A 26,841-nucleotide genomic window follows, 5' to 3' on the forward strand; every position below is an offset into this window, starting at 1 on the left:
CATGAATAGATGTTTTCGGAGTTTCAGTATAAATACTGAAATTTATACTGAATTTATACTGAATAGTGGCATATTCTAAGCACTGTAAGGTTTTGTTTCTTTAGTGACTTGGAACATTTTCTAAAAGTTACAGAAAACTGAGCTGTCTTATTATATAGTTCTGAAAGCATTCTCTGGGATTCTTTGTTATTTTATTATTATTTATTATTAAATTTATTAATCGCCCATCTGGCTGGTCACCCAGCCACTCTGTTAGAATCCATCTGCCACTTTAAAATTGCATTTTGGAAATAAAGGGTGTTAGTGGAAGAAGGAAGAAAAGGTATTGTTTTCCACAGTTGCACATACAGAATACAACTGCTTGCACAAGCTATGGGCTGGGTGAAACAGACTTCACTTGCAGGAGACTGTCTCTGCATGTTGTGTGATTATCTTTGTGCAATATCATTTGTGACTATTAGAGCCCCCACTGGCAGTCATGCAGTGTTATTGCCCCCATTGTTAATTATGAAGTGCATGGGATCTGTCCAGGTTAATAGACTAGTCTGCCATATATTAAGGTTGTACAAATGCTATGATGATCTTAGAAAAGGAAGTGTATTGTTTTTTTAAAAAAATTAGTTGGGTATACCATGCTAATTAAAGGAAGAGCTGATTTATTTATTTATTTATTTATTTAGCTTCATAAACACAGTTGTGACAGATTCCCAGACAAAGAAAGCTTTCCTCTTAGCATTAATTAAAAAGAATCTGCTTGTTCTTATTTTAGTATTGAAGTCAATTTTATTTATTTTAAATGTAATAGTTCTTTATCATATTTTGTTGTATTTCTACCAAAATAATTCATATTGCTTCCTGCTTCTCTGGCCTTGTAAGAGTAACTGAGATGAAAGAATGAGTTACCAAAGCCTCACCTTGATTTATCATAGATATTACATTTAATTGAAGGTAACATTTAATTCTGATATTCTAAATATAATTGCCAGCTGTTACAGTATCAGAGTTAGAATGCACCTCAGATAATCAAATGAATGGTGTGAATATTAGCCGATGTGGGTCAGCCTTCACTGAAAAAATAACATTGAGCTTTCTTAGTGCATGTTTGATAACAATCAAGAGTGTATGTTGAACCATTCATGAGACCAGGGTCTGCATGATATCCTACCCTGAAGTGAGTGTAAAATGTTACCTTGCAAGATTCTATTAGGAGTATGGTGCATTTCCATGACAGAGCTTTAGATGTGCCGTGATGAAACTTATTGGCCACAGAGGAAGCTGCCATAGGTGTTTGCCTGATTCACTGGAAGGAGGCATGCCCAGAGCCAGGCGCGCTCAGAAATACAAGGGTTGAGCTCCTCTGAGGATGGGAAATTTTGCCACATCTTTGTGTGTCAGCATGGGTGTGTTGGAATGTGAAGTGTGGGGAGATCAGCAGCAACCTTTACTCTTAGACATTCTAAAAGTAAAACTTTTGAAATGCAAGAGTGAAGTGTGATGGGGGAAGAACAGTGCCTCTGCTATCAGATGTTTGGGGAAAAGCTGTCCTAAACTGAAAAAAGTCCAAGAACAAAATCCTTGAGATTCAGAGCATGAAATGCCCTTGGCGCTTCCCATACTTTTTTAATAACTTGTTTCCCATAGTAAAAATCCACCTTTTTAAAGTTGTTGAATTCTGAAGTTATACAAACTTTGGAACTGAATCTATGCTGGATATTTTAGTTCATCTGCTAAATCTGAGTTGGCTGATAACTTCTTCAGTTGTTTTTTCAAGGGGTATCAGATAGCCAGTGGCAGATTAATTCTTGCCATCCTATGACATGGCTAATTTTAAATGCTCTGTGCAATACCCAGAGGATCATTATAGTCCCTAAATGCTTTTGTAATTACATGGTCTTTCTAAAACCACTACCAAGCCTTTTTAAAGGCAGTGTTTGGAAGGCCTCTTAAGGATTACTCTGGAGGAATAATGCAAGCACAATCCATTGCACAAAATGAAAGCTTTAAGACTGCAATCCTATACCTGAGATTAAGCTTCATGGGATTCAGTGGGATTTACTTGAGTAAATGCATACAGGATTTCTCTATATCCTTTTTGACCTTTTTCTTGAAAGTGGTACAGTCCATTTGATCTTCTTACCCTGATCAAAGTCTGAGTAGCAACACTAGCTATAATCAAAGAATGGATGCTAATGAGAACTATCTCCCTTGCACTTAATTGTCAGAGCACTTTAGAGAATGTTAAGGATCTACGTACTGAATTTAATTTTCATAAGACAGGAAATGGTGGAGAATGTGCAGATCTCTAGGAGAAAGACCTTATAGCTGCTGCTTCAGCAAGGGAAGTACTGTGTGCTGGTTTAGATTAATATCTCAGAATAAATACAGACGCTGTCATGGGTTTGTCATCTGAACTGTAAAAGAAAAAGAAATCCTGTCCAGCAGGCTAGCTCTGCAGTCTTGTGTCTATAGAAAAATGTCAATTGAAAACACATCAAGGCATGATAGGAGGACACAGCAATGCCCTTTGGTTTATGGGCCTCTGCGTTGCTTTACCATAAGCAAAAGCGCCCCTGCTTCAAACAGAGATTCTCTTTGAGTGCAAGGGACATAGGACTCCCTTTTGGAATACAGCAGTCTGAGTTGTAAACTTCTTTCTGAAGTTCTGTACAGCTCAGTGACTCTGGAGTAGTCCTTGAGAAGCAGTGTGTCTGACTTCCTGAAAAGAATATCTAGTCTTAGATAACCTTATTTCAAAGGAAAGGAAAAAGAACTATGATGGAACAGACAAGAAGGAAGATCTGAAAAAGGAATTATTTTGCTGGACTTTGTTCAGGGTTCTAGGTGTAAAGCAGGACCATTGCTTATACGGTTGCTTTCTGGGGATCAGAGCAGAAAGTACTCGCTGCTTCTGGGACTATTAAAAAGACAAACATGATGGCGCTCCTTCAGTACCCAAAGAACATAAAAACGTCGAGAATAAAATGGTCATGTTTTAAGTAGAGAAAACAAAATGAACTAAAGCAAACATACATTGAACCTTACCAGTATTTGGATATTACTGTGACAAACTACTTTGTAAATTAATTGCTATTTGAGTTTGAATAGTTTAAACTGGGTAAGAGTAGCAAGAGTTCCAGACACCATACTTTATGAGGTATAATCAGAATGAAGACTCTTGTTTCATGTTATGCTGAGATGTTTGTCTTCTAATGAAATATATTCTATATGAGGCCTTCAAACGATTCATTATATGCCATTGCAGAACACAAAAACTAAAACGATACATATCTTCCTCTCTATTGTCTCAAACACTTTCTTTACATTATTCAGAAGGTTTGGTACTAAAAGGATAGTAAGGCTTGAGAATTATTATTACAATGAAATGTGTTTAAATAGGCTAGAAACCCTTGGAAGCTCCCTCCTTTTGATTTTTTATTATTGCACTGTGAATATAAAATAATGCTCACCTTAAACAATTCATACTACTTTTTTTTTTTTATGGGTCTGCTACACACTTGTGTTCCTAGTCAGAACAACCTCCAGGATAACCCAACAGACGTTAAAAAATATTCAAGAGAGAAGTTCTTCTATGCAGTCCTTTGTTTCCAGTTTTAATATTTCATGAACATGTGATATTGTTTTAAAGCAAGCCGTGATGGTCTTGTGAAGTTTAATATTTAAAGCAGATGGCTGCTTTAATAAGATGGTTGCTATAGAAACTGTACTGTGAAAGCAGTGGTTTCTGTAATGTGTGGTCTAGCTAAACATCTGAAATGCTCTTCAAGCAAACACTTGGAGGAGTGGTATAAGATGGAATAAAAAGGTAATATGCCCACCTGGATGGACTCTTTATTTTAAGTGGGACCCACTTGGATTAGACAGTTGAATACTTCTGTGTGTTGCTAAGGATTTCCTTGAAGCTATGTGGAGTCTGAGTGGAGGTAAGATTTATATTCTAAGAAAAGCTGTATTCTGTTGCTGATGCAATATGGTAATCGGACTAATTCTGAACATGCACACACACCTCATATTCCAGGGGATGAAGGGGAATGCAGTGCATCAGATCCTCCTATTGTCATTGTGCCCTTTACAAATGTTGAAAGGACCCCATTTCACTGGTGGAGCATATGCTTTGTATTCAGGAGGTCCAGGTTCAATCCTGGCACCTCCAAGACTACAGAGGACCTGCATGACGCCTTGGAGCTGCAAGACAGAATATACAACGCTGAGCTAGATACACTCTTTCTGGACCCTAAGGATTATGTTATAAGATTCAGGGGTGGTGGGGGAGGAGAGTGCTTGTGGAGTGAGCAAAAGCCTTGTACAGTCTTTTGAAAGTCAATGGATATTAGTAAACCTTACATCAAATAATGATGAGATTTAGTTTATGGGCACCCATACTATAGTAAAATTATTTCTGTTATACCAAGGATGATGTTTCATCACCTTCTGATGATGAGGTCTAACATGTGCCAAGTAATAGCATCCTACTTCATCTTGTGCACACTGCCTTTTCCTGAACTGAACCAATACTTGCAACAGAGTCAAGTACCAGTCCGGCTGTTGGGTGCAATTTAACTGGATTCTGGAGCTTTGTGCTAGGCTGGCAGACATTGGGCTACTTCTGATCCACACTGCATGACCAACTAAACACACACATTTGCATGACTAATTGCTTTTCTGCAGAGTGAGATCACTGGAGATACAGAGGGTGTGTGTATGAGACAATGCATCTATTTTATTGTGGGAAATCCATGACTGATAGTATGAAGGAACATTATACAATGCTGTGATGAGGTAAACACATCAGGGCCTAGTTTACATCACTTTTAAAAGAAGGAAGCTTCAGTAGGGGCAGCAGAACTTTAGAGAAGTACAGAGGTGATTTATATTTCAATGCATCTTGGTTTATTCTGACTTTGTGGGAAGTAGAGAGAAACTACTTGCAGGTCCAGTCCAAGATCAAGATCTGGAGCATGGCATCCCTTTGTTCCCAGAAAGATGGGCAATAGCCAAACTTATCAGCAGAGTCTTTCTTGAGGCTTCAAGAGCCTAGAACAGTGGTGGGCAGCTTGTGGTTCTCCAGATGTTTGGCCTACAACTCCCATTGGCCCTTGCCAGCATAGCCAATGGTGTTGGACGGCGGGAGGTGCTGTAGCTTAGTGGTAGAGTACAGGCTTTGCATGCAGAAGGTTCCATGTTCAACCCCTGGCTTCTCCATGTAGGGTGGAAAAAGTCCTGCCTGAAACCCTGGAGAACTGCTGCCAGTTGGTGTCAACAACACTAGGCTAGGTGGACCCATGGTTTGACTCAGGATAAGGTAGCTTCCTATTTTCCTATGAGTTGTAGACCAGAGGGCCTAAAATTGCTCACCCCTGGCCAATACCCTGTGGTTAGCATCCAAGGGCATTTACTAGTATCTATTTCCTTACCAATGAAATCCTGAGAAACAAGAAGAATTGCTGCCTTGTGGAACCGCAGCCATCCTTACAGCTGTACTGAAATAAACTGTATATATCTAACACACTACTCTCAGGACCTCACAATACTATTTATTTATTTATTTTTATTTACATTTATAACCTGTACTTCACCTTATGGTCCCAGGGCAGGGTACATACGTATCAATGAAACAACCATTAAAAGCTCAATTCATACCTTAATCCAAAACACTAATTTGGTACATGGCTTCACTACAGGGGGAAAGCAGTGCAATCTCGCATCCTTTATCCCCTTCCAAGGGCCAAGTAAAGAGATGCATCTTCAGTTGCTGACAAAATGCATACAATGAAGGCAGTAGATGCACCTCAGAGGGGAGGACATTCCACAGCATAGCACAACCTTCCCCAACCTGGTGCCATCCAAAAGGGCTGGACTACAACTCCCATTATCCCAGCCAGCATGGCCACTGGGTTAATGGCAGTCACATCTGGAGGACACCAAGTTGGGGAAGGCTGATATACCATAATTTTGAGATTTGGCAAAATATGAAGTTTGGGCCTTCTTGGGAATCTACATTATTGCTCTTTTTGCTCACCTGGGATGTAAGTGAATTAAGTGGGAAAGCCAAGGATTAAACAAAATCCCTTTACTGCTGAACATACCATTTTAAAAAGACTGTCAGTGTAGTGACAGCACCAAAGAAATAGTTACTGTTATTGCATCTGCGGAGTGCCATCTGGCAGAACTGCCTCTAGGGGCAAATGGCTTTATGAACATTTTGTGTTTTCCTAGAGATTTCCTTTAAAGCCCGATTACTATATTTGTGATAGATGAAATTACTTATATTGGGATAGAATGATGAACCATCAGTTTGCGTACAGTATCAGGCTTTGGCTGTTCAGTCATGGACCTGTTTGTATCTGTTTCGCTTGGTGTCATTAATTTGACTTTGAAGAAATGCTTGGGGTTTACAAGAGACCACTTGTGAATTGGATCTGTAGTGATCTTCATTAGTGAAAGACTGTGGTTGTGGACTAGGCTAATAATAGTACCCCTTGTGTCCACAGGAACACACAACATAGATGGTGTTGTGTTCAGTTGCCCTTGGCTTATGTGGCTTTCTTGCTATGTATGTCTGCGGTTGTTCAGCCGGAGCTGGATTTTCAGGTCACGTCAGTAGCCCGTGCTGCTTTTGACCAACTCTGTCTTGTGAGAAGAGTGAAATGTTGTTGTTTCTCATGTTCAGAACCGTTAACCACCACTTATATCCCACCTTAACCTCGAGGCCGAATCGCTGCAATTAAGGCTGTGTGTAAGCAATTCACAATTGTACTGCAGAAGCATAGAAATCGGTCTTTGGTGCAGCATTTGAGATCCTGGTTCTCTCAACTTCTCAGCTTTGGAAAGTAACAAGTTCATAGTTATTCTATGTGTGTGTGTGTGCGTGTGTGTGTGTGCATGGGGGGGCAGTGTCAATAGCAAAAGAAGAATTTTAGTTCCTGACACAGCTCTTTCCTCCTTTCCATGACTAATGAAAGTTGAATAACTTATGCAAAGTAAGCAAATATATGGAATTCCTGCTTTTATTATGTTAAATGGTATGTAAGTATGACAAATAAATAAAAAGTGCCTATTTTTCATGACTTATACAAGTCACCAAATTCAGCTTTCCTTGGGCCAGATTTTTTTTAGTGCAATGTTCACATAACCTTTGCTGAAATGTGCTTTGTCTGGTTCTGCCAGTGCTGACTGAATGTCTCATGATAGGATTGATCCAGGGTCTGCCCCATCTCCTAGTCATTTTCCAGGAACTATTTGATCTGGAGTTTCTTCCATTAAGTCCTAAGGGGGTTGGGTCCTGCATTCTCTAGGGAGCAATCCTATGAGTTGCACCCTCAGTGACTGCACGCTCCTGAACTCGGAGGCTTATGATCATCCAGTTTAGGGCAGCAGGAGCTGTGGAGGTGATCTTTGCCTCCCTGTCCTCCAGTCCTGCATTTTTTGCTCTGGGGCTGTTCAGAGGGGGAGGGAAGGAGGCTAGAGAGGCCTCAGGACAGCTCGTATCCTGGCCTTTCCAGTCTCCTCCCCTCCCCGCCCACCCAAATGCCTCTCTTATCCAAGGTCAAGCTCCTGGCCATGTAGAGCAGCCAGCATGGTTCTTTCCATACCAGCAGGGAAGGGGAGTGTGTCAGAGCTCCAGTTCCCCCCTCTGAGGTTGGAGCACTGTCTCTGACCTTGGATCGTGGAATTCAAAATATCCTTTGGCCCCTCAGATGCTGTCTAGGGGCCATAAGATGGCCCCCTTAGATAATTTCCTCCAGTATGTTCTACTATAACCTCTAAAAACTAACAGTATCTTCCAGACTAACTGTTTGTAATCTGCCTAGATAACATTAGTTATCAGGCATATTAGAAATGTAATAAATAAATAATTGACTATACTACCCAGACACATACAGAGGCATATAAGAACTTTGCTACAGCTGGAAAAAAAATCCCTTTTCCTGGAGGTTAGAGCATTTGCAGTAAGCACTCCATTGAGAAGGCTCACAAAGGAACTATTGCCATTGCAATTATGCTTGCCCTGGGGTGATCAAGCAAGCCTAGCAGTACAACAAGCAGAACATAGGAGGATGGTTTATACCAGTTCAGATTACATGTGTATCCAGCCCAGTATTGCCTGCTTCAACTTGCAGAAGCTCCCCAAGGACTCAAGTAGAGGTCTTTCTTTCCCATCACCTGCCACCTTTTTTTTTTAACTGGAGTTTCAGCTATTGAACCTGGGACCTTCTTACTGCTGTCCACTAAGCTACAGTCCTTACTGGGTTACTCTGCAAGTTATCTCTATGGAAACATCCAGTTTGTTGTGCATGTATTTCTTTAAATTTATTTTTAGGCCACCTTTAAGGGTGTTAAGGCTTCATAAATAACAATCCTTTGAACCACACAGTTGTGGTTCATAATTTCATCTAGCTCCATTGCTTCTCAAACCAAGTCAATTGGAGAGTCACTCTAGTGAGCAGTGTAGTGTAGTAGACAGTAATTCACTGGATTACTTCACCATCATGGTTCCACTGTATGACTTTATCTTAGGGATCTCTGTCGGTGGGAAATCTGGTTCTTTTTTGGCTCCATGGAGTTCCGAAGTGTGTACAACTCGCTTTGCATCCGCGAGCCAAGCTGTGGGCTGTTCCCCAAACTCTGGGAACTTTTTCCACATTTATTTTGGAAGGCTCCATAATTTGCACAAATTTTGGAGCAATTTGCACAAATTATGACTGAATTTGCACAAATTATGCAAATTCAGCCACAGTTTGCACAAATGCAGCCATAATTTGATCAAATTCGGCTGTAATTTGTGCAGATTGCTTAGAAAGTTGCACCAATTGCAGAACCTTCCCCCCAAAATGTGCAGAATTCCTGGAAAATCTGTGAACTGGCTTGGCTTGCTGGAGATGGAGTCGGACGCTGCAGCAGGAGCTGAAACAAAATTTGGGAGGTCAGGCCTAGGAAAGCTCATCGAACTCCACCCACCACATGGATTTATCTGACATCCCTACTTTATCTAACTTTCTGGATACTTTTGGTGTTATTCAAACACATTCACTGGTAGAAACAATATCCTACTCTGTTGTTGTTTTTAATTATGCTTTCATCAGGCTTGATCCAAACCCACTGGCTGTCACAAAACATGCATACCTAATTTCAGTAGAATGACTTGCTAGTCTAAACTCATGCTTGAAGGAGGAGTACCATCAAGGAATATACTGCTTTTGCTTAAGGGTGATGAAGATTTTTGTAGATGACTTGTGCTTTGAAATGCCAGATTTGGGGGACAAATGGGTAGCAGTCTTTGTTTCTCTGCAACAGATGAGGAATCCTATTGATTCTTATTTCGGACTCTACTATTTCCTGCACTCTTATTCTGGCATTGTGGTTTGTGAAATAATATAACAACTTACCTGATACAACTGAAATCCTAAGTATGACTTTTGTAAGTCACAGTTAAAAGCTTTTCTGGTTTTTCTTGCATCACATTTTCTTTCAGGGAACAACTAATATGAGGCAAGACTGCTCAAAGATATCCAAAGAATAGAGATTTTGTTCTGAATGGAAAGTTGGCTCATGAATCTCAATTGCCCATTAAAGAATAAAACGTTCACCTATGTTTAACCTCTTGGAAGGAAAAGAAGAATCAAATTACTATTTCTGATGTGCTGTTTAGAAAAACAGAACTATCTAGGTACAGCCATTTTAAAGGAAAATCCAAAAAGGCTGTAAGAACAGTTGAATCTATTAAAATTGTACTCCGAGGAGAATAAGACTTGCCTTTTCCTCCCCGCTCCCTTGATTCTTAGTCCACCAAGGTTAATGAGTCCTGTTTTTCCTTCATTTGCCCCAAACGAAGAGGCCCTTTATACAGTTGGGAGAATTGTGTGATGAAACTTTTCCTAGAAGGTGCCATCATGCTGTGGGTGGGAGATTGTATGTTTCCCCCCATAGAAAGACAGCATGTCTGGGAGAAAGCTAAACTGACCCATACTTCCTGATATCTTCATTCTCTATATAGAGTTAGAGTGGTGTTTTTTTGGAAGCCTGCAGCCTGCCACCTGCAGTCTGAAATACTACAGTTCAGAAAAAGTTTAGCACAATCAGAAAAATCTGTTTGAGGGGAGGAAAAAAGCCCTTCTATTAAGCAAAGTGTTGTGCTTCTCCCATACGCTCTTGTAATAAGTAAGAAAGACACTACTTCTGAAAAGTGCATTTTTACCCAACTATTTTTTTTGTTAAAGAAGATGAGTGCAACCCTGTGCATGTTTATTCAGAAGTAAGTCCCACTGAATGCAGTGGGGCGTTCTTCCAGGTAAGTGTGTGTAGGATTCCTGCATAACATTATGGCCTAAATCACAGAACTATTGTCATTATTCCTTAAACACTGATTCTACTGTAGTGCTTGGACCCAGTATTAGATCTTGCAGTGGCAATTAACATCTACTTGCTGTGCCACTTTAAGCCAGTACAGGGCTAAAGGGAATAGTGATAATTCCAGCAGTAAAATTCTGGTGTGAATGTACCCGTGAATATACTAGTTAACAGGATAACATCATGCCATGTATATGAGATGGGTTTCAAGAAGTACTTAGCACCCACAAAGATCTGAATCACAGGTGAGGGAAGTCTTTGAATGCTTGGCAGGAAAAAAATGAGTAACCTGGTACTTCACTCAGCAGTGAGACCCTTTCACACTGGAAGAAGAAAGTGCTGAATACAGAAGAACCCAGCTTCAATCTCCAGCTGAAAGGAACAAATAGTAGCTAATGGGAAAGAAAACTCTGCTACTGGCAGTCAAAGCTGACAACACTGGGCTGGACGGAGCAATGCTCTGAGTCCATATAAGGCAGTTTCCAAAGTTCATATTTCAAAGCTCTTCATCTTTAAATATATATACACACTGTATATATGTCTATACGTGCGCGCACACACACACACACCAAGGTAGCCTGAATTCTATGACTTTTATTTGAATTAAACACATTTGCATTTAGTTGTATATTTCGTATAATCCTTTCAGTTGGTCCAGTGAGGGCAAGGAGCTACAGTGCCTTGCATAAATATTCAGCCAGCCACCCGTTGACTTTTCCACATCTTGTTGTGTTACAACCTGGAATTAAAATGGATTTAATTGGCATTTTTACCATTTGATTTACACAACATACTTAACACTTTGAAGGTACAAAATATTTTTTATTGTGGCACAAAAGTTAATTAAACAAAAACTGGCATTTGCTGGTTGCATAAGTCTTCAACACACACACACACACACACACACACACCCAGTCAATACTTGGTAGAAGCAGCAAATACAGCTGTGAGTTGGGGGGGTAAGTCTCTACTAGTTTCGTGCATCTGGATCCTGCCATTTTTGCCCATTCTTCTTGGCAAAATTGCTCAAGCTCTTTCAGGTTGGATGGGGACCATTGGTGAACAGCAGTTTTCAACACTTGCCACAGATTCTCAATCGGATTGAGGTCTGGACTTCTACTGGGCCATTCTAAGACATTCAGGTTCTTGTTTTTAAATAACTCCAGTGTAACTTTGGCTGTGTATTTAAGGTCATTGACCTTGTGGAAGGTGAACCTCTGCCCCAGTTCCAGGTCACTTGCAGACTGAAACAGGTTTTCCTCTAGAATTGTCATGTATTTGGCTTCATCCATCCTGCCCTCAATCCTGACCAGTTTCCCAGGCCGCATCTATATGGCACCGCTTTGACCCCCACCCCATCTCAACTGCACATCAATGCGGCTTCAAGTCAGCATGCACTGCGATATCACGATGTACTGCGCGCTTCCTTTACAGACTCACCATGCCCTTTTTTTGCCATTTTACTGAAATGCACAGCAGTGCAGTCCCGTGAGTGTGGGGGTGTGACACTTCAGTGGCTGTTTTGTATTTGAGGGTCTCTACTGTGTCTTTCTGTCCCATTTTAGGTAAAAAGTGGGTGTTTTGTGCTCCTTCATTTCCACACCATCAGCTGGTCCATTCCCCAGCCTGAGGCAATGGTTTGCACTCACAAGCATGAGCACTACGTGCCTAGCCATCACTCTGAAATGGTGGCCGGAGTGATGTTGGTCCTTCTCCAAGACCCCCCCCCCCGGCCCTTGGGTACTGAGACCACAACTGTCACAAAGATACGAAGCTGCAAAACTGTGCAAAAGTGTAATTAAATAGATGAAAATGCTCCCTGTGCCTCTGTAACTGCGCAGCTGCAAAAGGATGGGAGGAGTAAAGGGGCATCACAGAGTGACACAGGCACTACGCATGCCTACAAGACACCCACTGCAAAATGCGAAGTCAGTTTGGGGAAGGAACAGATGGCCCGCAACCATGGAGAAACCTGCAGCAACCCCCCAAAATCACAGTAAAACGACTCCTTGGAACTCCGCATTTTCCGAGTGAAAACCACAGATGGCTGCGAAGTTGCGACTATGTCATCAATCACAAGGGACCTCAACTCGCACCCGCCCTGGAGTAAAATCCTAGTGTAGATGAGGCCTCAGTCTTGCCAATGAAAAGCATCCCCACAACATGATGCTGCCACCACTATGCTTCACTGTGGGGATGGTGTTCTCCAAGTGAGTGCTGTTGGCTTTGTGCCACACATAGCATTTTGCAGTAAGGCCAAATAATTTAATTTTGGTCTCATCAGACCAGATAACATTTTTCCACATGTTTGCTGGGTCTCCCACATGCCTTTTGGCAAAATCCAAATGGGATTTGATATGGGTTTTTTTTTCAGCAATGGCTTTCTTCTCGCTACTCTTCCATAAAGCCCAGTTTTGTGGAGTGTCTGGGTGATAGTTGTCCCATGGACCATTTCTCCCATCTCAGCTGTGGCTCTCCCCAGCTCCATCAGAGTTACCATTTGCCTCTTGGTTGCTTCTCTGACTAATGCCCTCCTTACCAGGTCACTGAGTTTTGGTGAATGGCCTTCTCTAGGCAGAGTCATGGTTCTTTCCATTTTGTAATAATGGATTTAATGGTGCTGCAGGGGATGTTCATAGTTTGGGATATTTTTGTACAACCCAGCCCTGATTGGTGCTTCTCCAGAACTTTATTCTGAACTTTTGATAGCTCCTTGCTCTTTACATTGCTGTTTGTTTAGATGTGCTCTCCAGCAAACTCTGGGGCCTTCCAGAAACTGGTGTATTTAATCTGATATCATGTGACAGTTGAATTGCACACAGGTGGACTCCATTCAACTAATTATGTGACTTCTGAAGGCAGTTGGTTGCACCAGAGCTTTTTTAGGGGTTTCATGGCAAAGGGGGTGAATACTTATTCAATCCAGACTTTTCAGTTTTTATTTGTAAATCATTTTGTAACATATGTATATTTTCCCCCATTTTGATATTATGGACTATTTTGTGTAGATCAGTGACAAGAAATCCTAATTAAATCTACTTTAATTCTAGATTGTAAGACAAGAAATGTGGAAAAGCCAAAGGGGGGTTAATACTGATGCAAGGCACTGCATACAGTGGACAGAAGCAGTGTATACAGTGTACACATGCACAGCACAAATGGGGGGAATGGATTATTGGGATAAAACTCATTGCCAAGAAGGCTGTTTATTCATTTGCTTTTCTGCTTTATTTATTTATTTGTTTGTTTGTTTTATTTAAAACATTTGTATCTCACCCTATATCATTAAGATCTCATTATATCTCTTCTCTTCTTCTACTTATGTTCCTCAGTCTCGAAGTAGGAGACCTGAGCTCCCAGGAGTCTTTTAGGGCTCAATCCTATGCCTATGTAGACAGAAAAAAGTCCTACAACTCTCAGCATACCCTAGCCAGCTATGTTGGATGGGACATGCTGGGAGTTGTAGGACTGTTTTCTGTGTAAACATGCATAGGATTGCATTCTTAAATAATGTGGCTTAAGGTTGAACTACATATGATGATGGCAGATCTGTTTGTTTAGATTCAGATGTCCAAACATGGGCTGGGGTTCTAATTTTTAACAGCAAAAGTAGTACATGGGTCATGAATACTCAAGCTACTCATGCCTGTGGCTTCCCTTCCTGCAGCCTCTCCTCCCCAGCCTTCCTCATCCCGTTTTGCAGCTTTCCTTCAGCCAGGCTCCAGTAGTGGAAGTGAACCCAGCTTCAGAGTAAAGTGCTTGTGGAGGGTGGCTGTGAAGAGGTAACTGGGTGGGAGAAGATTTAGCACAAGTTGGGTGTTACCATGGAAAAGGCTCTCTCTCTTGTAACCTCCTGTGAGGACACACAGAGAAGGGCTTCAGACGGTGGTCTCAATTATTATTGCAAACTAGGGCTTAATGTTTTTTTCCTCTTTAAATAAAATTGGTGGAGGTGGAACCAAGGTATGTATTCTTGGGCTACACATTTGACTGCATATGTACACTGTCTCTCATGCTGTTAATATGAAACTTAAAAGTGCTGTTGGTTTAGAGCTTACTGTATGTTCACCTGGGCCAACAGGTAGCGACTGGAGCCTTTCAGCTGTCATGTGAGCTTCCTGAAGTTGACCCTCCAATGACCTTGGCTGTGACTTGAAGGTGGTGCACACATCTTCAGGGGCAAGAGGTAATTCTTAACATCCATTTGGATGAAGAGTTCTGGAGAACTTGAAAGCTTGCTCACTATTTTGTGGCATTTTGACAATACCAATGAAGGTATTGTCCACCTGTAGATTGTGGAATAGTAAATAGCTGCCCAAACATTTGTGATGATGTTTGGATGAACACTGACACAAGAGCACAGATTTCTCTTTACTTCTAATTTTGGTATAAACTTCATATATTGTTCTGATTGAGGCAAGGCAAACATTTACTTGTATGTCAGTTCAGTCAGTCCTGTTCTTTGTGAAGTCCAAAAGATCTGATAATTTCCCAGTTACCTTTTAGAGGGATGGGGCATAGCTTCATGATGGAGCACATGCTTTGCATGCAAAAGGTCCCAGGTTCAGTCTCTGGCATCTCCAGCTAAAGGTAGCTGGTAATGGGAAAGACCTGTGCCCGCAACCCTGGACAATACTAAGATAGATGCCTGGTATAAGGCAGCTTCTTAAGATGTTACAATGAATGCATTTCCTTATGAAAGAATTGGAGGCTTATAACAAAAAAGATGCTTCTAAATTCTATGCACTCCTAGGGGTGGTTTATGCAACTGCTGACCTGTCTGTTGATAACATGTGACCCCATTCGTGATTTTTATTCATGATGCTGTCCTTATTTCACTGTCCTTGCTTGAACCTGGTTGGCTCTTTGTTCAGACTACTGTTTAATAAATTAGCCTGCAATCTGGCTTATCTGATTTTGAAGAAATTTATGCATCAATTATAGAAGGAATTGTGTTTCAGATACTGTTTCAAGTCATGCGAATCTAGACCGGGTGCCCTTCCAACCAAGTATTCATAGTCTGGCTGTATTGGCCAATGCTGCTTCAAATTGGCCAACATGCTGCTTCAAATAATTATTTGTCATCTCTAAATTTACTAAAATATCTGCCAAAAGATTTCCTGTTCCCAGAATTCTTTAATTTTAGAAAAGCTATATGTATTACTATTTTTGTCTGTTCTACTGTTATTTATATTCTCTCTTCTTTTCCTTTTTTAAATACCTCTGGGCACATCAGGTTGACTGGGCAAGCTGTTCTTTTATTTTTATTTATGACATTTCTATACCACCCAATAGCGAAAACTTTCTTGGTGGTTCACAATAGTTAAACCCATGAAATACAGCCCGAGCAAGAATAATATAAAACTTTTTAAAAATATAAAACTACAGTATAAAACCATAAAACCAGTTAAAATCTAGTTTCCCTTCATTGCATTTGTCAACAAAGGTCTGTTTGTCCCAGACAAGAATGGGAACATAGTATCTTTTTATTTTGTTTGAATAGTTGACCTTTATTTTATTTGTTGACTATAAGCTCATTACACCGTGGACAATAATTAAATAAAGCAAAGTTTTTAAAAAATGAAAAACAAACTATGGTATAAAACTAAATTTTAAAAAAACAAAAGGGACAGTGGCTTCTAAGCCTCTGATACTCCAGACATCATTTTGGAGGGATCTAATTAAATGAGTGGTGCTCTAAGAACATTCTACTATTAATGTAACACAAACAAGAATGGGAACACAGTTTCTTTTTGTTTTGTTTGAATAATTGACCTTTATTGTATTAGTTGACTATAAGCTCATTGCATCATGCACAATAATTAAATAAAACTAAGTTTAAAAAGAGGAAAAGCAAACTACAGTATAAAACCAAAGACAAAAAAAACAGCAATGTGAAGATTTAAAGAGACAGTAACACATTTAGGGAGCAATCCTATGGCCGCTAGACAGTGCCTAGATGGCCATAGGATATGCTGTTTACTGGGAACCGACCTCGAAGCCCGCACTCTTTCCAGTTCCTGGAAAACCAACCTCCTCCCACATCCACGCTACCTCGGAGGCAGTGCAGAGAAGCCCCATCCTCTGCGATCGGAAGCGGAGAGCGGAGCACCTGAAAAGGGGCGGGGCTGGGGACATTCCGGGGTGGGGAGAGCAGATCTGTGTGTACGACACATCCTATGTGTCATACAGAGGCCTCCTCTCCTACTCGCGCCCCCTCCCCCACAGCTAGACAGCCGAAACTGGCTGTCTAGCAGAAATAGCGGGGCAGGAGAGGCACAGAGGGGATGATCGCCCCATGCTTCTCCTGCCTTGCTTTGGATAGGCGGTCACCTCTGAGTTGGGAGGCCGCCACCTATCTAGATAGGATTGCACCCTTAAAAACATAAATTGAAGGACTAAAATGTTGTGCATGGATCCCTCAATCTGCCTCAGAGGCTGCTTCAGGGCTTCTGAGGCAGGCCCAATTCACTTTGGGCTGATTTGGGGTGGGGGTGACCCGTTTCAGCCTCTGGAGCAGAAGCAGCATTCGAACATCAGAATCCTGCTTCACACACACATACCCCGATACAGTGCCCAGCCCCCAGCTCCTTATCTGGGCCCTCTAGATGCATGCCAGCTGCCATGTTGTTCTGGGGGGCGAGCTATTTTTAAAATGCCCCCTGGAACAACAAGACTGCTGCCGGTTCGCATCCAGGAGGGACAGCTGGGGGGGGGGGCAGGCCTGGCCTGGCCTTCCAGATCACGCTAAAGTGAGCTGAGGCACTTCAGAGTGACCTGACCCACTTTGTGTCCCCTCTGCCTCACCTCAAGAGGCAGCATGAAGGGCCCTGCTTTGACTTGGAGCTTGGGCTTCCATCCAAAGCAGTGCACAGCCCTATTAAAATGCCCAGGAGAATAAGAAAGTGGCTCCAAACAGACAAAATGTAGGTGGCAGGCGAGCTTCCTTGGGGAGGGCATTCTGCAACCAGGGTGCCCCTGCTGAAAAAGCCCCTTCCTTAGTTGCCACCCATTCTTCTTTCACTTTCATCTCTTTTTCAGAGATGGGACTATTACCACACCATGTGAGTAAAGCTAGCATGAGGCAAGCATTGTATGATATTAATTGGCAGGAACCATTCTGTCCTCACCAGGACACTTTCAGTATCTGGTGGCTTTGAGCCCAACCCTAGTAATCCTGAACCAACTCTTAGTCTAGGTTTGTGACCTAGATGACCGTTTGAATTGACATATACTCAGATTCTACAAGTGGCACAAGGAGCTGTACTTGCTTATTGATAACTTTTTAAAAAAATAAACGCAAAAGTAAGAGAACCTATAAACCTCCAGTTCTGATTCAGAAAAAAATATTGTTTTTTGTTCTTGCTACAATATTTGTCTATGCTTTTCTGTAGTAGGTCAGGCATCCCCAACCCCTGGGCACATTTGGGAATTTGAGAGACTGCTGTGGGCACCACCACAAAAAGCCTCAGTGGATCACTGCTTTGGCATCTACCTGTCACGTCTACGGATTTTAGGCTGCATGTTATTCAGCAGAAACGTTTGCTGCATGTCTATTGGACATTGCAATGTCTCTTTAATAAGTGATTGTCTAATTCAACTAGTTGCTGGTGGTGCAATACAGCAAATGCTTCTTTAAAATATATGTTCTGGCAATGTCCAGTAGTTGTTAGATACATTTTGTACTGGATTTTGTACAGTCTTTAATATTCACTGATGTTCATGCTCTTTTAAATTATTTACCTGTTTCATGGAAATTAACAAATGACCCGCATAAATGGATTCTCTACACCCTTTTGGCAGCTTAAAGACTGATATTACAACATTGGAAAGATAAACACTCACCTCCTACAGTGAAACGGATTGAGGACCTTGCAGTGCTTTCAGTATTTGAACAGGTGGCATATAGATGCCACATTCAAATGGATACTTATTTGGATATTTGTTCTTTTGTTGAAGCCTATGTATAATTGCCAGAAAGTTGTAAGCACTGCATATGTGTTCATTGCTATGGATATATAGAAATCGATGTATGTATATTTTTTTAAAATGTGGGAAATATTTTAAAAATAAAGACAGGTTTTGCTGGTGCCCGCGGACACTGTATTGGGGACCCCTGATGTAGGTGCACCTTTCTTAGCTCAAAGCCAAAATCAATACAGCTCTTAGCTGAAGAGCTAAGGAGTGTCAAGGTCTGCAATGACATAGTCTTTATACATGTTAAGAGGAAGCAGCACTTCCATTGAGTTCAAAATGCTTCACATGGTAATAGCAGCTACTGCGTGATGTGTGAAAGGATCAAAGATCATCATCCTGTCACGTTAGGCAAGTATTCAGCAATGATGCCACATTGATTTCATATGCTCTTTATGCACTACTTTTGATTATGTGATAACTGCTAGATTGTGTGAAGCTGATGTTGCATTGCTAATGGTTGCAGATATAGCAATATATAATCTGTAAACCCTGCATATCATATTTCTTGTGGCATGAGGATATGGAACAGATCCTCTCCTATAGACCTTGGTTCTTGCAGTAGGCTTTAGATTCTAAAGTTTAGAAGTTAAGCACATTGAACAAAGCATAGAACCTAATTGGTGGATAGAGTCGCTCAATGAAAATTAGTGTCATGTGGTCCAAGTTACCTGCTTCCTATGGGGAGGTGGACATCTTCAATATTCTCTAGGTAAACTTTCCAAATAATTCTCCAAATGAAGCTGTACATAAAGCACGTTAGACTAGTCAAGCCTGTAGATAACACAAATGTATGGTTGCTAAATCTTCTATATCCAGAAAACCTATTGTACATAAGGTGCCAAACTGTCCATATTGTTCACCATCAGTTTCTGGCTGTGAGGTAGGCTAGGCTGAGAGAGTGACTGGTCCTGGATCACCCAGTAAGCTGCATGTCTGAGCAGCGATTTGAACCTGAGTCTCAATCCAGCATTCTACTCACTAAACCACCCTGCTTATTGCTTCTTAATAAGACACAGATTTTCCGAGTTACCTTTTAAGTCATGAGGTTATCCTCAGCTTTATGCATGTTCCAAAACTATAAACGGAATTACTAAGGCTGTAACTGGGGTAAATTACTACCACAAAGAATATATCTTAATTATTTCATATTTTGTTCTTTCCATCCTACAAGAGGCTAGCTCAGCCCTGCACAACATGGTGCTTTCCTGATATGTTGAACTGTAACTCCCAACATTCCTAGCCAGCATGTCTGAAGCACACCAGGTTGAGGAAGGCTTCGGCTAGATCCTCCTGTTGAGGCATGTGCCTTACCAACTATGAGAAGTACCTTGTTAATCAGAGTTGTCTACCTTCTCTCCACACACCTTGGCCCTCACTCTGAACTGTCTGTTTCTGGGAGGTGGGCAATTGTCATATAGATAACCCTGCAAAACACAGGATAACATGGTTGATCTCACTGTTTTCTCTCTGCCTTTTTGTTCTTAAAGAAGAGTGTACCCAGTGTCAGACTAGGGGCAGCGAAGGCATGCTGTTGGGATTTCCCCAGCTGCGAGAAGCATGGTAACTTGCTATAGCTGCTGCTCCCTCTGTGGTCTGTCTCTTCTATTCAGCAAAGAGAGAAAATGCAAGTGCCAAACCTGAGGCAGCCTCAGCAAGTTTCCTTGGTTGGGGAAACACAGCATGGTGATATGGCTGTTGTGTGAGTTCTCAGTCAGGTGAGAGAGAATGCAGCCATTCATACATAATGCTGTTGGTAGGCAGTAAGGTGACACAAGACGAGGTGAGCAATTATATTTATTTTTCATCTTTCTTGCTCTGTCCTATGCTTACTCCAGAACATGCTTTTTGGACCATTAGCATCCACAGTTGCCGGTGTCTCTTGATTTAGATCTTGCTCGGAAAGCAAAGCACAGGAAATGCACAACCACGTACTGACTTTGTCACGGAGTTCGTTTAAAGTTAGCTCAGAAGGAAGTTGATCACATAACACACTGAGTCAACCAAAACACCCTTTCATTCTTCAGTACTGTTTTTCCCTTAAAACTCTCCTTTACTGTTTGCTTCAGGGCTGCTCCCATTTCCTCTGAAAATCAAGAACACACGAGATGCTGCTGTTGCTCAGCAAACTAAGCACTTATGAGTTATTTTTAAACCAGTATTTCTTTATCCTTATTCAGATTGGAGCACACAAAGAATTTTTTTTTAAAGAACATGATTTTGTAATAGGTGGTACAAAAATATGCAGCATACACAAACTATTGCAAGAACACATTTGATTTGCACATGTAAATTGCAATACTTTATGTGCCTTCTCTTTGACAGCAAGGCCACATTGCACTGTACGCAACTGCTGGTGGTCCAAAGTAATCCTATGCGTGTTTATGCTTAAATAATCCCACTGAGTTTGGTGGAGCCTACTCTCAAGTACAAGTGACTGTGCACAGGATTGCATCCTTGGGGTGCTTCCAGACTAGTGCTAGGTAGTTGTTCTGGCCTCAACAGACATTGGGCTGTGTGTCTAGCCAGGCAGTTAAACTCACATCCAGTGGAGGCTGGTGGCTCTGATGTCAGTGGGGCAGTGAATCCACACTCGGTTTCAATCAGAAATCTTTTTTTTAAATATATTTTTATTTATTTTATCTTTATAAACACTACCAAAATTACCAACAACCTTCTCAATACTTCAGTTATCATCCATACAATAGTCTAGTTAGGACACCATAATAACAGAAAGAGAAGAAAGAAAGGAAAAAAGAAAAAGAAACTCCCAACATCTCCCAACCTCCAGTGGTATTCTATTTTTAAAAACTATATCTATTATACAATCTTACAATTTAGTAAAACAATCTTTTATATCGACGCAACAGTTCTACAGTTCATTCCCAAAAGCCTGAATATTAGTAATAGTAGTAGTAGTAATAATAATAGTAATCAAAAAAAGAGAGTATACTATTGTATAATAATAAAACTTAAGATAAATCTTCAACAGTCAATAATATTTTAAACTAGATATTTTGTCTATTTTAAAATATAAAATAGAAGAAGATACATAAAAAGAAAGAGAAAAAAATAATAAAGAATGCATAAAGGTAAACAAATATATATAAAATCATTTCTTCTGAGTTAGCCTAGATTATGAAAGCTACACACAAGCGGTTAACAGTACTTGTTTAGAAATTCCATTTCATGGAATTGTGACAGAGTTCTCACGCTTTTTAACATTCAACCAAGCCTCTACCATTTCATGATTCGTAAACTACTTCTTCTGGTCTTCAGACATAATAGAAAGTATAGCAGGATATTTTAAATAATATTGTAAGTTCATTTGTTTTGCCAGATTCTTTGCTTTGATAAATTGCCTTCTTTTATTCGCCACTTCTTTGATGTAATATGGGAACAGCATAATTTTATCCTGTTTCCAGGAAAGGCTTCCAGCTTGTTTTGCCAAATTCAGGATATAACACTTTGTGGAGACTTTTGCAAATTGAACTACAATTGTATTATCATTCCCTTTAGGATTTGGCACACGAAATGCCTGCTCAATATCAAGAGAATAATCAGAGGATATAGAAAGTATCTGATGCAAAAGTTTATCCACAAAAGTAGACAATTTCACATCATTAGACAAGCTTTTAATCCCCACTATATGTATGTTGACTCTCTTCATATAGGCCTCCAATTGAGAGATTCTGTCAGATATATTTTTACAAATAACTTGTGTCATAGTTTCATTTCTTGCCACTCAGTCTTCAAGCTCATTAATTTTGGACTCCATTTTTTTTCTGTGATACATTAATTAAAGCCACAGCTCTCTGCATATTAGTGATGGAATTTTGAATTAAGTCCAGTCTTTGAACTAGGTCGAAAATTGCGAAGATAGAGTTTTCATCATCATAAATAATTCTGCTAAATCTTCTGTTTTCGGCATCTTTGACACAGGAGTTGTGGGAGGTGTTGAAGCAAGCCCTTTTCGCCTCCTCGGTTCAGCCATAGTTTTCTCCAATAAATCTTACAGGTCCTCAGATGATCTCAAATATTGTTCAAAGTTCATAAATCATCTTTCATAGGTTGCTGATTTTTCTTGCAGGATATATAGTTATGGAACACGCCAGCCCTGTTTTCTCCTATAAAATAGGAGTCTCATTACAGCTTTTCGCATTGGTACAGCCCTGGGGAAAACCCTGGCATCCAGCTCCTCCACTATCGCGTGGGGGCTACCTTACTCTAGGCAAAAATCCAGGGCTATTTGCCTTGCACCCCCTTTCATTTCTAGGGGGGAGATGAAAAGGTTTTTCAACCTTTTAAAAAGCTGTTTGAGAAAGCTCCCATGGAGAGTCCGTGGAAGCTGCCAGGACTACATTGGTCCCAAACTGGAAGTGGTTTCAGCCAGAAATCTAAAGGAGCTATTCAAGGTGGTTCTGGCTGAAACCCAGAACAGATTCACCACCCCACTGACATCGAAGCCACCAGCCTCCACGGCTCACATCCCATCCATTTCTGTATAACTCAGATCTTCAACTTTATTAAAACATAACCTAAACAGTAAACAACTAATAAATATAAGATTAATAGTAGAAGGATGCAGAGTGGATGAAATGGATGGACAAGTTGGATAGATGAGATGAAATGGATGGACAAGGTGAAAAAACAATGCAAGGCCACGCCTTCGGGCTACAATCCAGAGTAGTGACAGAGAACCAAGGTTGATGGAGGCTTCTTCCAAACTGAGAAACAGCGGGTGCAAACCGGCTAGACATTCTGCCTAGGGAAAACTGATGGATGATGCATGGCATCAAGGCCTAATCAGTTGCTAACAGATCCATAGAGGGTGAACAAGAGGGATTACAAATGCAGAGCCAAGGGGGCAACATAGCATAATAACATAATGCCCAAATGGGGCAGAACACTAATCACTGCTGTTGTGCTGTACACTACACATGGAATTGCAATGGACTTTTCACAATTCAGTCATTTTTTTGGTGTGCACATCCCACTGTTCTGTCCATACTACTGGGCATCACATAACCATGTGGACAGGAGAGGGAAAATTCGCCTGAGTGCCATTGCTTTAATCAAAACATTTTAACCAATTGTTGTTGTTCAGTCGTGTCCGACTCTTCGTGACCCCCTGGACCATAGCACGCCAGGCCTTCCTGTCCTGCGCTCTCTCCCGGAGTGTGCTCAAGTTCATATTCATTGCATCAGTGATGCTATCTAGCCATCTCATCCTCTGCCGTCCCCTTCTCCTTTTGCCTTCAGTCTTTCCCAGCATCAGGGTCTTTTCCAAGGAGTTTTCTCTTCGCATTAGGTGGCCAAAATATTGGAGCTTCAGCTTCAGTATCTGTCCTTCCAATGAGCACTCAGGGTTGATTTCCTTTAGGATGGACTGATTTGACCTCCTTGCAGTCCAGGGCACTCGTAAGAGTCTTCTCCAGCACCACAGTTCGAAAGCATCAATTCTTCGGCACTCAGCCTTCCTTATAGTTCAGCTCTCACAGCCATACATTACTACTGGGAAAACCATAGCTTTGATTAGACGGACCTTTGTCGGCAAGGTGATGTCTCTGCTTCTTACTATGCTGTCTAGGTTTGCCATAGCTTTCCTCCCAAGGAGCAAGCATCGTTTAATTTCATGGCTACAGTCACCGTCTGCAGTGATCTTGGAGCCCAAGAAAGTAAAATCTGTCACTGCTTCCATTTCTTCCCCTTCTATATGCCAGAAAGTGATAGGACCAGATGCCATGATCTTAGTTTTTTTAATGTTGAGTTTCAAACCAGCTTTTGCACTCTCCTCTTTCACCCTCAATAAGAGGCTCTTGAGATCCTCTTCGCTTTCTGCCATTAGGGTGGTATCGTCTGCATATCGGAGGTTGTTGATAATTCTCCCAGCAATCTTAATTCCGACCTCTGATTCATCCAACCCGGCATTTCTCATGATGTACTCTGCATATAAGTTAAATAAGCAGGGTGACAATATGCAGCCTTGTCGTACTCCTTTCCCAATTTTGAACCAATCGGTTGTTCCATCTCTGGTTCTTACTGTTGCTTCTTGACCCTCGTACAGGTTTCTCAGGAGACAGGTAAGGTGGTCTGGTACTCCCATTATTGCCAGAGTTTGTTGTGATCCACACAATCAAAGGCTTTAGCGTAGTCAATGAAGCAGAAATAGACGTTTTTCTGGAATTCTCTTGCTTTCTCCATGACGCAGCGAATGTTGGCGATTTGATCTCTAGTTCCTCTGCCTCTTCTAAACCCAGCTTGTACTTCCGGTAGTTCTCGGTTCGCATACTGCTGAAGCCTAGCTTGTAGAATTTTGAGCATCACCTTGCTGGCATGTGAAATGAGCGCAATTGTGCGGTAGTTTGAACACTCTTTGGCGTTGCCCTTCTTTGGAATTGGAATGTAAACTGACCTTTTCCAGTCTTGTGGCCACTGTTGAGTGTTCCAGATTTGTTGGCATATTGAATGCAGCACTTTAACAGCATCATCTTTTAGGATTTTAAATAGCTCAGCTGGAATACTGTCATCTCCACTAGCTTTGTTGTTAGTAATGCTTCCTAAGGCCCACTTGACTTCACTCTCGAGGATGTCTGGCTCAAGTTCAGTGAGCGCACTATCATGGCTATCAGGGACATTCAGATCTTTCCTGTATAGTTCTTCTGTGTATTCTTGCCACCTCTTCTTAATCTCATCTGCTTCTGTGAGGTCCCTGCCTTCTTTGTCCTTTATCATGCCCGTCTTTGCACAAAACGTTCCCTTGAGATCTCCAATTTTCTTGAAGAGATCTCTAGTCTTTCCCATTCTGTTGTTTTCCTCGATTTCTTTGCATTGTTCATTTAAGAAGGCCTTCTTGTCTCTCCTTGCAATTCTCTGGAACTCTGCATTCAGTTGGGTATATCTTCCCCTTTCTCCCTTGCTTTTCGCTTCCCTTCTTTCCTCAGCTACTTGTAAAGCCTCATCAGACAGCCACTTGGCTTTCTTGCATTTCTTTTTCTTTGGGATGGATGTCGTTGCTGCCTCCTGAACAATGTTACGGACCTCCATCCATAGTTCCTCAGGCACTCTGTCTATCAGGTCTAATCCCTGAAATCTATTCCTCACCTCCACTGTATATTCATAAGGGATATGATTTAGGTCATACCTGAATGGTTTAGTGGTTTTCCCTACGTTCTTCAATTTAAGCTGAAATTTTGCAAGAAGCAGCTCATGATCTGAGCCACAGTCAGCTCCAGGTCTTGTTTTTACTGACTGTATGGAGCTTCTCCATCTTTGGCTGCAAAGGACATAATCAATCTGATTTCAATACTGACCATCTGGTGATGTCCATGTGTAGAGTCGCCTCTTGTGCTGTTGGAAAAGAGTGTTTGCTATGATCAGCATGTTCTCTTGGCAAAACTCTATTAGCTTTTGTCCTGCTTCATTTTGTACACCAAGGCCATGCCTGCCTGTTATCCCGGTGATTTCTTGACTTCCTACTTTAGCATTCCAGTCCCCTATGATGAAGAGGACATCTTTTTTTGGTGTTAGTTCTAGAAGGTGTTGCAGGTCTTCATAGAACCGATCAACCTCAGCTTCTTCGGCATCAGTGGTTGGGGCATAGACTTGAATTACTGTGATGTTGAATGGTTTGCCTTGGATTCGTACTGAGATCATTCTATCATTTTTAAGATTGTACCCCAGTACTGCTTTTCCCACCCTTTTGTTGACTATGAGTGCTACTCCATTTCTTCTAAGGGATTCTTGCCCACAATAGTAGATATGATGGTCACCTGAATTAAATTCGCCCATGCCTGTCCATTTGAGTTCACTGATTCCCACGATGTCGATGTTCAATCTTGCCATCTCATGTTTGACCACCTCCAGCTTACCTTGATTCATTGATCTTACATTCCAGGTTCCTAAACAATATTGTTCTTTACAGCATCGGATTTTCTTTTCACCACCAGACACATCCACAGCTGAGTGTCCTTTCGGGTTTGGCCCAGCCGCTTCACTCTTTCTGGTGCTACTTGGAAATACCCTCTGCTCTTCCCCAGTAGCATATTGGACACCTTCCGACCTGAGGGGCTCATCTTCCGGCGTCATATCTTTTAGCCTTGTGATACGTTCCATGGGGTTTTCTCGGCAAGAATACTGGAGTGGTTTGCCATTTCCTTCTCCAGTGGACCACATTTTGTCAGAACTCTCTGCCATGACCTGTCAGTCTTGGGTGGCCCTGCATGGCATAGCTTATGGCTTCACTGAGTTACGCAAGCCCCTTCGCCACAACAAGGCAGTGATCCATGAAGGGGTTTTAACCAATACCTTAGCACAAATTTAAAATTAAATTTTAAGTGCTTTTTATTTTGGCCCTGTTGCACGCTTACAATTACTTCTTTAAAAAGTAGGCTGAACTAACATGGTATTAGCAGTAATTAACAGATACGAAGTGGAAATGAACATGGTACTGAAATGGCACCAACCCAAAAGGAAGTGAGATTTTTAAATTTAATTTTTACT

General features: G+C 41.3%; 1 protein-coding gene across 4 annotated transcripts in view; it reads left to right on the forward strand.

Moving 5' to 3' along the window:
* The window catches only part of TET2 (tet methylcytosine dioxygenase 2), a 124,491-nt gene that overhangs the window by 17,677 nt on the left and 79,973 nt on the right, over nucleotides 1–26,841 (forward strand). For 3 of the 4 annotated variants that reach the window (XM_084855757.1, XM_084855754.1, XM_084855759.1), the window contains exon 2: nucleotides 14,447–14,551. The exons of the other annotated variant lie outside the window; for it this stretch is intronic. The gene's annotated coding sequence lies outside the window, so the exon portion shown is untranslated. The remainder of the gene's footprint in view (nucleotides 1–14,446; nucleotides 14,552–26,841) is intronic. 4 annotated transcript variants of the gene reach the window in all.

Source organism: Heloderma suspectum, chromosome 5 (assembly GCF_057233095.1).
Source record: "Heloderma suspectum isolate Gila_16-S chromosome 5, 16-S_ref, whole genome shotgun sequence".
Classification (NCBI taxonomy): domain Eukaryota; kingdom Metazoa; phylum Chordata; class Lepidosauria; order Squamata; family Helodermatidae; genus Heloderma; species Heloderma suspectum.